Genomic DNA, 12471 nt, shown 5'->3' on the forward strand with positions numbered 1-12471 from the left:
ATTCCTAAATTTTTTAGATGCAACTATTTGATTTTTACACTAGCTATTATATTCACACATACCTCTACTTTTTCTGTTTTTTGTTGATTATTAATACTTTATGATGAACATAGTCATGTATTCCTTAGCATTTTGTTGGATTTGTCTAAATACTTACATAATACTATCATTTTTTTTAATAAATTTTACTAATTTTTTTTAGTAAATACTTACATAATAAAAATTATGTATTCAATTTTGTTATTTATCCTACTTTCAAACTTTTTTTTTTAAACTTGATGTATGTTGGAATTTCCTGGACTTTTTTATTTTTGATTAAGATGGTATTTTCACTTTTCAATTGGAACTACAAACAAAAAAACAAAAATTAAATAAATAAATTACTACTATAGTACTTGCAGGTATAATGGAGAAGGAAAGAGAAGGATAGTTTTGGGAGAAGGAAAGAGAAGGATAGAAGGAAAGAGAATGAAAGATTACTAATTAATAATTAAAGATACTAATAGTTGAAATTATTTACTAACAAACGTGAAAATAAAAGTGGTTTATCCAAAAAAAAAATGGAAGAAGTAGTAAACAAGAAAACATGACTAACACGTAGTCCTCTCTACCTAAAAAAGCTCCTCCAAATATTTTAGTCTAAACAATTGGCTTATATTTTAGTCGACTTTTAACAAACATTATTTGTATAAGAATTGCTATATTAAAAGAGAGGCAAAATGATGTGGAGCTGACAAATATCGCTCTAATTTGTCTCTTTTAAAATATTGGTAACTAACCTATGATAAAATAATTAATATAATTTATATATATTTTACCTAAAATATTCTAATTACTTATGGTAATAATCGATTATACTACGAATTACTTATTTACCCATGTCAATAAATTTCTTAATTTAAATCTATATACTCCTTACTATACTAAAAAAAAGTGGCAAATGATGTAGAGATGACAAACATGGCTCTCTGATTTGCCTCTCTTATACCATAAATAATAATTAATTGTAAGTATTATCAAGGTTCGTTTAGAAATTGTGTCATATACTGAGTACATATATGTTCGAACGTTCCTTTGATCGCTTATTATTGGAGAAATCGACCGTAATAATCCCAACTTTGATATGTCTTCTTTTATTAATCCCAACCATGAGTTATTTTTTAATAATACAAACTTTAGGGGTAATTCGCTTTTAATGTGTCAAAATCGGAAACAACCTATTAGACATGTAAAAAAAGTTGTCATGTGTTATTTGTTTATTTGTCTCTTTTTAATTAGTAAAAAATAAAATAAAATAAATAAACTGATTCATCTAAAAAAGCAACAATAACCTAGATGCCATTAAAGTAACTCAAGTTAGTTTATTTATTGTCACTTATTACGAAGTACGAAGTAGTTTACTATCAATGTTGGGAATCAGATACCAATAGATTGCTAAAGAACCATTTTATAATTGCAATTTTACTGGAAATGAATAATGAGTAGTTTAATAGATGTTGCAGGAATTGCGAATGGGACGTTTGAAGTGGTAGTTTTCTACTTAATTAGAAGGAAGGTGCAACTTCAATCTGATAATAGAGTATATTTTTCGGAAAAAATATTATTTTGTTATTTATCCTACTGTCAAACTTTTTTTAAAACTTGATGTATGTTGGAATTTCCTAGACTTTTTTCTTTTTGATTAAGATGGTATTTTCACTTTTCAATTGGAACTACAAAAAAAAAAACTATAGTACTTGCAGGTTTAATGGAGAAGGAAAGAGAAGGATAGTTATGGGAGGAGATAGAGGAGAGTATGGTGATGGGGGTATTGGGATTGTGGTGTGAGACTATGAGTTGAAGCTTTAATAGAAGAAAGAGGGTAGACAGCGGGAAGGGAGATTTAAAAAAAAAAAAAACAAGTTAACAAAGGAATTTTTGACATGGTTGAAAGGTTATAAGTCATTTAGGATTCCTTGAATTTTATATTAGTCTGACGACAAAGTTAAACGTAGATGAATGACTAATATTGACTAACAAAAATATATTTTTGGTGGATGGGTATAAGGATAACATGTACCCACCTTGGTGATGGGGTGAGTTTGAATTGATCGGATTTGACAACACTCACCCAATCCTAATTATGTATGTCACTTTTAAATATATTTTTTCAATATTATAGCTAATACAATCAGTTTGATACTTCGTAATAAACTTACGTCAATATATTTAAAATTTAGTTGAAAAGAAAATTGGATTATTTATCGAATAGAGGATGTCAGATTGTCATTGGGGGGGGGGGGAGACCTCTCTGTGCATCCGCCCCAAGTGGGCGGCGATGAAGGAAAGTTTATTGGGTGATGGGGTTAAAAAATGTATCCACCGCAGGTGAAGGGGCGATGATGGATTTTAGATTGGACCTGCCCGCGTTGCTAATCCTTAATTCATCTGATTGATAATGAATATATAAAAAAAATGTACTATTAACTTACATAATATAATTTTTTTGTTTATTTACTCAATAACTTTAATCAGACAAACGAACTTTCAAAGGCTCTATATAATAGAGTTTTAAAATTCAAAACTCTCTTACCAAAAAAAAGTCGAGTCTAGGGGTGGGTGTTGATACATGTGAAGGGGGGCGATGAACAGGGGATGGATTTTATTTTGTACCTCTCGAGATGGTGGCTGGGAGGGGTGGGTATCGTTCCTATATCGTAGATGGAGGGTGAAGATGAGAATTGTAGGCGGGTGCGGGTGAAGACACTGCCCCGTCTCAAAGTCATCTCTAACTCAATAAAGTAAATGGTCTAGATAGGTGTTAAGTGATCCGATCATGAGGTTGACGGGGCTACTGTTCGAGTATTAAGTGGGTATTAATATCTAAGTGAAGGGCAGGTGAGATAACCTTATGTTTGACACAAGTGGTGAATGAGAATTAAAATAATTTTATATATGTACCCTTATTTGTTTAATTTTTTTTAATAAATAAGACATTGAATGAGCAATAACAAATTTATCCATCATTAATTATTTTTTATTTGGAGAATATCTATAAACTTTATTTTGATGATAATTATCTACCAGATTTCATACAAATTTATATTTAGATTATAAATCGTGCATCGCACGGGTATTATACTAGTATATTATACTAAAAGAGAGGAAATCAATGTGGTGATGACAAATGTCACTCGTTGATTCGCCTCTCTTTTTAATTAAAAAAAATTAATTAATTTTTTTTGAGGGAATTAGAATATTTTATTTAAGGAAGTGTATTAATTATTTATTTTGATTACAAATCCTAAAGATTCTGTTGATAATATACATTCTAAAAACATTTTCCGGCAAACAAATCAGTTATATATACGGAATATATATATTTCAGTTCATTATCATATTACGAAATATGTTTTAGCTTATAGTTCAATATCATATTACAAAGTATGTTTTCAAAGTACGGTTTATGGAATTATTCTCTACAATTTAAAGAAACAATTCCCAAACTCTTCCCACTGTAAGACCACCACCCAAACCAATGCAAATCGATCTATAACATCAAAAACAGAAAAACTAATTCAATACCAACAATGTCAATAATACATAAAAGAGCTCCATTGTTCAACATTAAACAACACGAGTAACAACCGAACAAGGTTGAAAGAAAAGTTGGTTATTTTTATTAATAGCTGCATAACCCCTGTTTAATAGAATCAAACAACTAAGACACTATTTCTTTTTAATAGCGTCTGTTTAATAGAATCAAACAACAAAAGACCAATTGAGGTTGGCATGAGTGGTTAAGGGCCTCTTGCTCCTTAACCAAGGTCTCGGGTTCGAGCCTTGGGAATGGAAAAAATCTCAACTGGGAGGGATGCTGCCCATCGAGGTACCCATGCAAACTCCCACGGGAGATTACCTCGCCGAAGGCGGTGGGAACTCCTCGTAGTAGAACCAAAAAAAAAAACAACAAAAGTATTGCATACTAATTATTTACGTTCAAGTAAATTTGAACCTTCTAAACTATTGTGCAAATAGTTTGTCGTATCTAAATAGATTAAACAACACGAGGGGAACAACCGAACAAGGTTGAAAGATAAGTTGGTTATTTTTATTAATAGCGGCATAGCGCCTGTCTAATAGAATCAAACAACTAAGACACTATTTCTTTTTAATAGCGTCTGTTTAATAGAATCAAACAACAAAAAGTATTGCATATACTAATTGTTTACATTCAAGTAATTTTGAATGAAATACTTACTATGTCTAAACTATTGCGCAAATATTTTGTCGTACCTAAATAGATTATAACAAAATATCAATATTGCAAATATTGTGCATAAATATAAATTTATTTTTCGTATTTAAGGAAAAATATGCATCTGAAATATATTGTTGATTGTTATAAATCGTAAATATTCTTTTGATATTGAACATCTTAAAAATTTACATATAAATGTAAATCATCAAGATTCATTCTTAAAGTTCATATAATTATGTAAAAGTAAATAAGTATGTTATTTTTCTCAAACTAAAAATCTGACTACATGCTGCTGACAAGTATACCTGTCTATTTTATTTGCTCATTTTATAATATAGAAAATTATATTACACATAAATTAATTAATAGATAAATTAGAGTCATACTAGACTGAATGCATTATATTTCATGGTAACAATGACTTATCAATATGGAAGATTAATTTTAAAAAAATTCAATGTTTTACGTACGTAGGAAATTGACACCTAATATCTTAATTATATGGAGTACTACCTAATAAAATTGTATCTTATCATGTATAATTCTCTTAAATAATATATTATGAATATTTTATTATGGAATACAACTTTATGCAATATCTTTATACACAATAATATCATTGACAACATTACGTACTAACTTATATACATACTTATTTAATCCATTATACAATTTAATGGTACATTCTCACGTCATTATAGAATGGAAATGAATATCTATACATATTTTTAAAATAAGAATCATAAACAAACATCATATTATTGTTACTAATAATATGTATTGCATAGTAATTTCTTAGAGGGAATAATTTATGTAAGAGTAAACAAGATATGAATCTTAAACTTAAATTATTTTTATATTTGTTAAATTGTACTACTATAGAAAAACAATTAAATATCGATTTGATCTAGACATAAAATCTGTACAGATCAGCTCTGATCTGGAAATGATCTATATATAACAGTTATGATCTAGACATATCGGTTCTAATATAGACATGATCTGCACAGATCGGTTATGATGTAGACATGATATGTATATATCGATTCTTACTTGGACATGATCTGCACAAATATGAACACATGTACAGATCAATTCTGATCTGGACATATTAGTTTTGATCTGCATATATAGATTCTGATCTACACATATATGTTCTGATCTGGACATATCGGTTCTGATCTGCACATATAGGTTCTGATCTGCACATATATGTTCTAATCTGGAAATGATCTATACATATAAGATATGATTTGGACACGATGTGATCATACCAGTTCTGATCGGGATAGGTCGGTGCTCTAGATATGATATGTATAGATTAGTTCCGATCTACACATGATCTGGACATGATCTGATTATACCGATTTTGATATGGACATATCAGTTCAGATATAAACATGATCTGTACAGATTCGGTTCTGATTTAGACATATCGCTTTTGATTTGAACATGATCTGCACAAACCGGTTTTGGTCTAGACATGATCTGCATAGAACAATTCTGATATGGACTGATATGGACATAATAATAATAATAATAATAACAAAATAATAATAATAATAATAATAATAAATAAAAAAATAAAAAAATAAAAAAAAATAAAGCATGTTGTCGGGCAATTGGTTATGGCCTTCTTCCGTTCTCTTTCTCTTCTTTGGGGGAGCTGGATAAGGATGTTGCTGCGTTGCTGAAGCGGGTTCAGAAGTTCTCTAAGACTCAGGATATAGGGGCTCGTGCTGCTCATATTTTTACCAGGATAGGCTTTGCTATAGCAAGAGGAGTGGGGGCCCAAATTGTATCTCGACTTCCCACTAATTATTTGTCAAATGGTTGACTTTGTTAGCATTTGATTAATAATAATAATAATAATAATAATAACAACAACAACAACAACAACAACAATAATAATTTGATCTGATTAAATCTTAAATAAGTAATAAGTTCCAAAAATAAGGTGAACAAAACAAGGCTTAATCTATCACACGTTCCCAGTGTCTATTTTGGATAAATTAAAGTGAAAACATTATCAATAAACATAATTTGCATTGTTTAAATATAAAAAGAAGAATATTTATCAATTTTAATTAATTGTTAACTCGTGTGTATGCTACCAAACGTAAAGAATAAAATGAGACAAAGATAATATCTTCCGGTGATTATTAGAGGAATCAACAAACTTTTTATTTAAAGAATAACCGACAATATAATAATTATCATATAACCTAATTTAGGTGTTTGTGGGCTTTCGTGGAACTTTTTTTAATTTAAAAAAACTCCATTAAATCAGCTAAAATTTGAACTTAATTACATTCATGTTTACTACTTTGTAGTTTGTTTGTTCTTATTTACATGACATCATTACTTAATCACATTTTCTAATACATGATTATAAATATTAATATCTTCAATTACGGGTAATCTTTTTTTTATAAAAAGTTGATATTTAAAAAAATATTTATTGAGACGAATTTAACAAGATTTTACAAGACTATATTTTTTTTCTTAAGTATAAATCACAGAAGTAAGTCGAAGGAACTTTTGTAAATAATATCCAAAACTCAATTATGTCATGTAAATAAGAATGAAGAAAATCTATACCTAGTAGTATTTAAAAAGGAACACCATAGATCATTAGAAGCCATGTGGCATCTCATTACTAGAAGCCATGTGGCATCTCTTTTTTCATCCATCATTTTGTTTTTTATTTTTTTTTTCAATTTTTCTTTATTGTTTCTATGATTTACAACTTCTAATGCCTCTTCCACTACATTCTCTTATTGAGTAAATAGGTTTGGAGGTCCCTAAACTTTGTCAAAAGGAGCAGTTAGGTCCCTCAAGTTTCAAAAGGAGCATTTAGGTCCCTCAAAATGGATGGAAACCGCTGCTTTTTGACTTCTGTTACTAACGTCTGTTAAATGAATTAAAAATAAAGGCAAATTAATATAAAAGGCAGAAAAGGACAAAATAACAGTTACTTTTACATATTAACAATAATTAAATAAAGGGAAACCCTTTTAAGTTAGCTTTTTACAAAAAACTAGCAGTTCAAAGTATTTAACAAGGCCATTTGTACCAGAATTATTCAACACTTAATAAAAATAAAAAAAAAAGGATCAACGCTTCCTACTAATCAAATCCCCCAAATTAACACACCCAACAAGCATAGGTTAATCAACAACATTTCTCAGAGACAATTTATCAAACACCTTGTGTGCACACCCAAGTAACTTACATTTCCGGTAAAATTCATCCGAGCTCAAACCCATAAACTCCATGCATCATCATCATCTTCAATCTCATGTTTAATCAGCAAGTCAGCAACTCATACATGAAATCTAACGAGCCTACGACTACTAGTACTCTGCTCAACCATACTCTTTCAATTATATTCTTATCAACAGCCTAGCTAGCTAACATAACTTTGTGGATCAAACAACAATGCGGGGTCTAAGTGTAAAATTCCACTGTAATCCTCATCATGATCACCATCAATCATCTATCAACTTGAGCTTGAGATCACAATAATCGTGCACCTTCAAAGATCACAATAATCATCTATCAACTTGAGCTTGAGATCCTCATCATGATCACCATCAATCATCGTTGATCCTCATCATGATCACCATCAATCATCATTGTTCTATTTTTCTTGGTAACAATCTTTTGAAATACGGAGTAAGTTTTGAAATATTGAAGTAACTATTTTTCTCAGAATTGTTGAATAGGATTATGAAGAAGAAAGTGGTTTCCCCAAATGAAATCGGAGATCAATTTTTTTCAGAAAGGGAGGAGAGAGAAAATGGGGGAGCAGGGGTGTGGGTCACGATGTGGTAACGAAACCCATCCAGAATCTCTTCAATTGAAACCAACCCAGAATAAATAAGAAAAAAAATCGAAACCAACCCAAAATAAATAAAAAAAACAGGGGAACAAAAAAAGGGGGAAAATCAGTGAAAATGTGAAATTACAATGGAATTGTTGGAGAAATCCAGGAATTAAGAAAGAGAAGCAGATTGAAGAGAATCCATAATAAAAGAGGAGAGAGAAAGAGAGAGAAAAGGGTAGAAGAAGAACTAGTGGTAGTAGCAGACATCTGGGAGAAGAGAATTTGAAACTTTAGAGTTGTGGAAGAACAACAATTAGCTGAAGTTTATGGCGATAATTGCTGAAAATTTAGAGTAAATTTGCTTGGGTTACTCACTAAATTCGATTTGATTAGGAAGAGTTGTGGAAAAACCTAGAAAAGGGGAATATAAAAGGTGAAACGGGTAAATGGAGAAAAAGCCATATGAAAAAGTTAAGTAAGTTGAAAAAGCTAAGTCATAATTAAAATCAGCCGTTTTCATTTATTTATACACGTGTATATTAATTTTCCTTTTCTTTAAAGCGGTTTTATTATTATTTTATTGAACTTAACAGAAAATGAAACGGTGTTAACAAAAGTAGCTGATTCCATCCATTTTAAGGGACTAAAATGCTCCTTTTGAAACTTGAGGGACTAAACTGCTCCTTTTGCCAAAGTTTAGGGACCTCCAGTATAGTTTATTCTTCTCTTATTCAACATCAAATTATGATTAGTCTAATATACTCATTAGTCTCTTCCACTCCACCCCTTTAACATCCAATATTTATTCAACATATAATTTTTATATTTTTCCAACCTTCAAATTACACCTCTATTTAATTCGTATATTACCAAAAGTTAGAAGTTCTCACTAATTAAAACTTCAAAAGACATCTGAACAACCACTATACAACCGCCCGTTCTATGAACGGGCTCAAAAGCTAGTGGACATTTAGAAGTATACCGGACTGCACGAATAGCACTTCGTATTTAGAAGGATTGCACGAATAGTTGAGTGGAGTACTGGAGTTACATTCATGTGCCTTTTGATGGATGTTTTCATGTTTGTTTTAATAATTAAGGTTTCTAATATAAGTACCAAACTTAGGTACGGAAACGTGATTAGGAAAACGAAATTTTATTACAAGTTAGCTACGGAAATAATACTTAGGTCTTATACTCTTATAGTTAGGGATGGAATTACATACTTATAAGAAATAAATCAATAATACATACATATGGAAAGTGTCAATTAAAATATTTTTGGACTTATCATATTGTAGCTAGATATCTAAATTGTCACAAAAGTTGATACTTCATTATTTAAGGTTTGAATTATTTTTTACAGTTGTGCGGAATACTCTATTTGTTTTTGGGTCCAAGTTCAACCTTGATAAAGAAGCTAGTACATAATCCTTTCATTCCGAAACACTTGCACCGTTTTGACTGAATATATTTGCCAATACACAACTTTAACCACTAATATCTTTTACTACATATTATAAAAATTTATAATTTTTTTTTTTGAAAATATACATTAAGATGAAGCCCAACAATATATTATATACTAACATTTGTTTTCATATACTAAAAATAAAATATGATCAAAGTGAATTATGTGAATAGTACAAAAATCAAAATGGTGCGAATTTTCTGAGATGGAACCAGAATACTCCAGTTTTTATATCGTAAGAACTTAACGCAAGTGTTAATATCTTATTGTTATTTCTTGAAAGCAACATTGCTAATTTGGCATCATAACTTCCTTGTTTAAATATATCTAATAAATTCTGGATTCTTGTTGAGTTGTGTGTTACTTTATAAAACGTGGATTATAATTGAGTAATTTATTTTTTCAATTGGGTCGTTTGGTTGATCGTGGAAAATAAAACTTTTTAAGAAGAAATTTTTCTCACGTATAAGCATTTCGTAGAACTCTAAAAGTGGGTGATATTGTTTGGCTAAACATGAGAAGTTCCACTTACGTAGGTTCTAAGCAACTTTGTTAAATACGGGTCTGGGCCGCACCCGTCATCAAGAGGGAGAGTCCACTTAACAAGTCCAAATGAGGTTCCACCTTAAAACCATATGGCAATAAGGGGAGTAGCCCCTTGGCCTTATTAAGTGATTAGCTCTCTCATCTTTTATCAATGTGGGACTGTCACACGTGATGTTTCATGGGTCAGATCTTAACAAACTTCCTCCATTTTCTAGAAAGTAGAATTTCATAGGAATTAGTGTGATTTCCTATGTTTTTGTCAACCAAATAATACTCTAATCTTCCACTTCCTAAGAGATCATACTTCCTACGAAATATAATTTTTTATGTCAACCAAACATCACCAATGAGCATGGGGCGAGACTTTATTTGGGCCTTAGTAGGCCATGAGATTCTTGGGAGAAGTGATATGAAGTAGTACCTTAACTTAATTAGTCTTTAGCGTTAATATTTAGCTTCCAATACAATCTTAATTTCTATGAATTCAATGTTTTACGGTAAATATTTTTTCCCTTTTTTTTATTTTAACTTTTGTTTAAACTAAAATCTCTTTTCTTTCCCCAATTTTGCACAGCTTAGATTTTACATAACGATTTATCTTTCATTTTCTTTTTTATCTAAGATTTGTTGGGTAATATTTCCAAACATTTGATAAGCTTTGTTGTGTAATAGTTATTGTGGATTTTTGTAATAGATGACTTAGTGACATGGATGAGTATATATCAGTACATTGATAAGGTTTTGGTTTAATTTGTGTATTGTATAAGATTGGCCCCCCTCTGTATCTGGGTCTGGCGTCGCCCCTGCCTATGAGTATATAAATATGTACTCCGTACTATTTACTACAGGGCTTACTAAACACCGCTCAATATTACTTAAAATCGCCCATTAGTTTATCTATAGACCCCTCCTTTATCTAATTTCTCCACCATTTACCTTTCCTTTTTACATTCTTTCACCTCCAACATTCCTACCATGTTTCTGGTCTCCACCAACTCCGACCACCACCAAATTCCGGCCACCATCGAAATTCGGTCACCACTCAAAAATACAGATTATGCAGTTTAGGTGTGAGCTTAAAATGTATATGTCTATGCCGTGGTAGAAGCTTAATATGAAAATGTCATTAAGTGATTTTATTTGTTGTTGAGTTTGAAAATAATTAATCCGAAAAAAGAACTTATAAAATTTGAGCTTGTATCATGGTATGGACTTGTGCTTTAAGGCTCATACCATGGTAGTAGCTCAAAATATGCATAAGTGTACGCCATTGTGTGAGCTTAATATGCAAAAGTCTATGTCGTTAGGGGGTTTGATTTGTTGTAGAATTTGAAATAATTAATCTCGAAAATAGTAGAGGCTTTTACACTTCGAGTTTGTACCATGGTATAGACTTGTGCAATTTAAGCTTGTACCATGACAGGAGCTCAAATGCATAAGTCAATGTCATGGTAGGATCTTAATATACAGAAGTCTAAGTATTAAGGGTTGTTGTTGAATTTGAAATAATTAATCACTGGAAAAAGTAGAGACGTGTGAATTTTGAGCTTATACCATGTATGGACTTTTACCATTTAAGCCCATATCATGGAAGGAGCGCAAATGCATAAGTCTAAGGTGTGATAAAAGTAAGGATTAAATAAGGGTAAAAATGTAAAATAATAAGGCGTTTTAAAGCAATATGAGATAATTTTTAGCACTCCACTTTACTAGTTTATACTCCGTAGCATGATATTTTTGATATGTCGATCATGTCACCTTTTTTGCTTTCCCCTTTAACGACTTTCAATTACCTATTTTTTTTATTGAAATGAATGCACATTATCTTATCTGAATTTATTAGTCTTGCACAAAATGTACATATAAATTATCCCTTACTCCGTTTCTAAGGCTCTCCATTTTAGACGTCTTAAATGATAAGGTGTTGAATTTTAATTTCACCTTAAATGATTAGAGTGGTGTGTCAAGCACCTTAAATAGAATATAAGATCTTGAAATTGACTTAAATTGAGACGTTACTGGGGTAACCTTATAATTTAAGGTCCTTGAAATTTTCATGTATTCTACCTTTAATTTTTTATTCAAAACAATTATTTTACTCGTACAAATTTCAGCTCCCTAAACCGTTAATTCCACCAAACAACTCATCTTATCAAGTACCTAGCTTATTAGTTTCAGCACCTTATCAATTTCAGCTGCAACCTTTTTAGTTTCAGCTGATTTATCAGTGTTAACTCTATTTTAATCAGTTTTAGCCAAACATAGCCTAATATAAATTACCTTCAAAAGAAATTACCACAGGTAAAGTTTTATAAATTATAGTATAGGAAAATAAAATATTTTTTGAGCCAAATAATGCATATGGTGGTGATTAGCAACTAACTA

Source organism: Spinacia oleracea, chromosome 2, assembly GCF_020520425.1.
Source record: "Spinacia oleracea cultivar Varoflay chromosome 2, BTI_SOV_V1, whole genome shotgun sequence".
NCBI classification, from domain to species: Eukaryota; Viridiplantae; Streptophyta; class Magnoliopsida; order Caryophyllales; family Amaranthaceae; genus Spinacia; species Spinacia oleracea.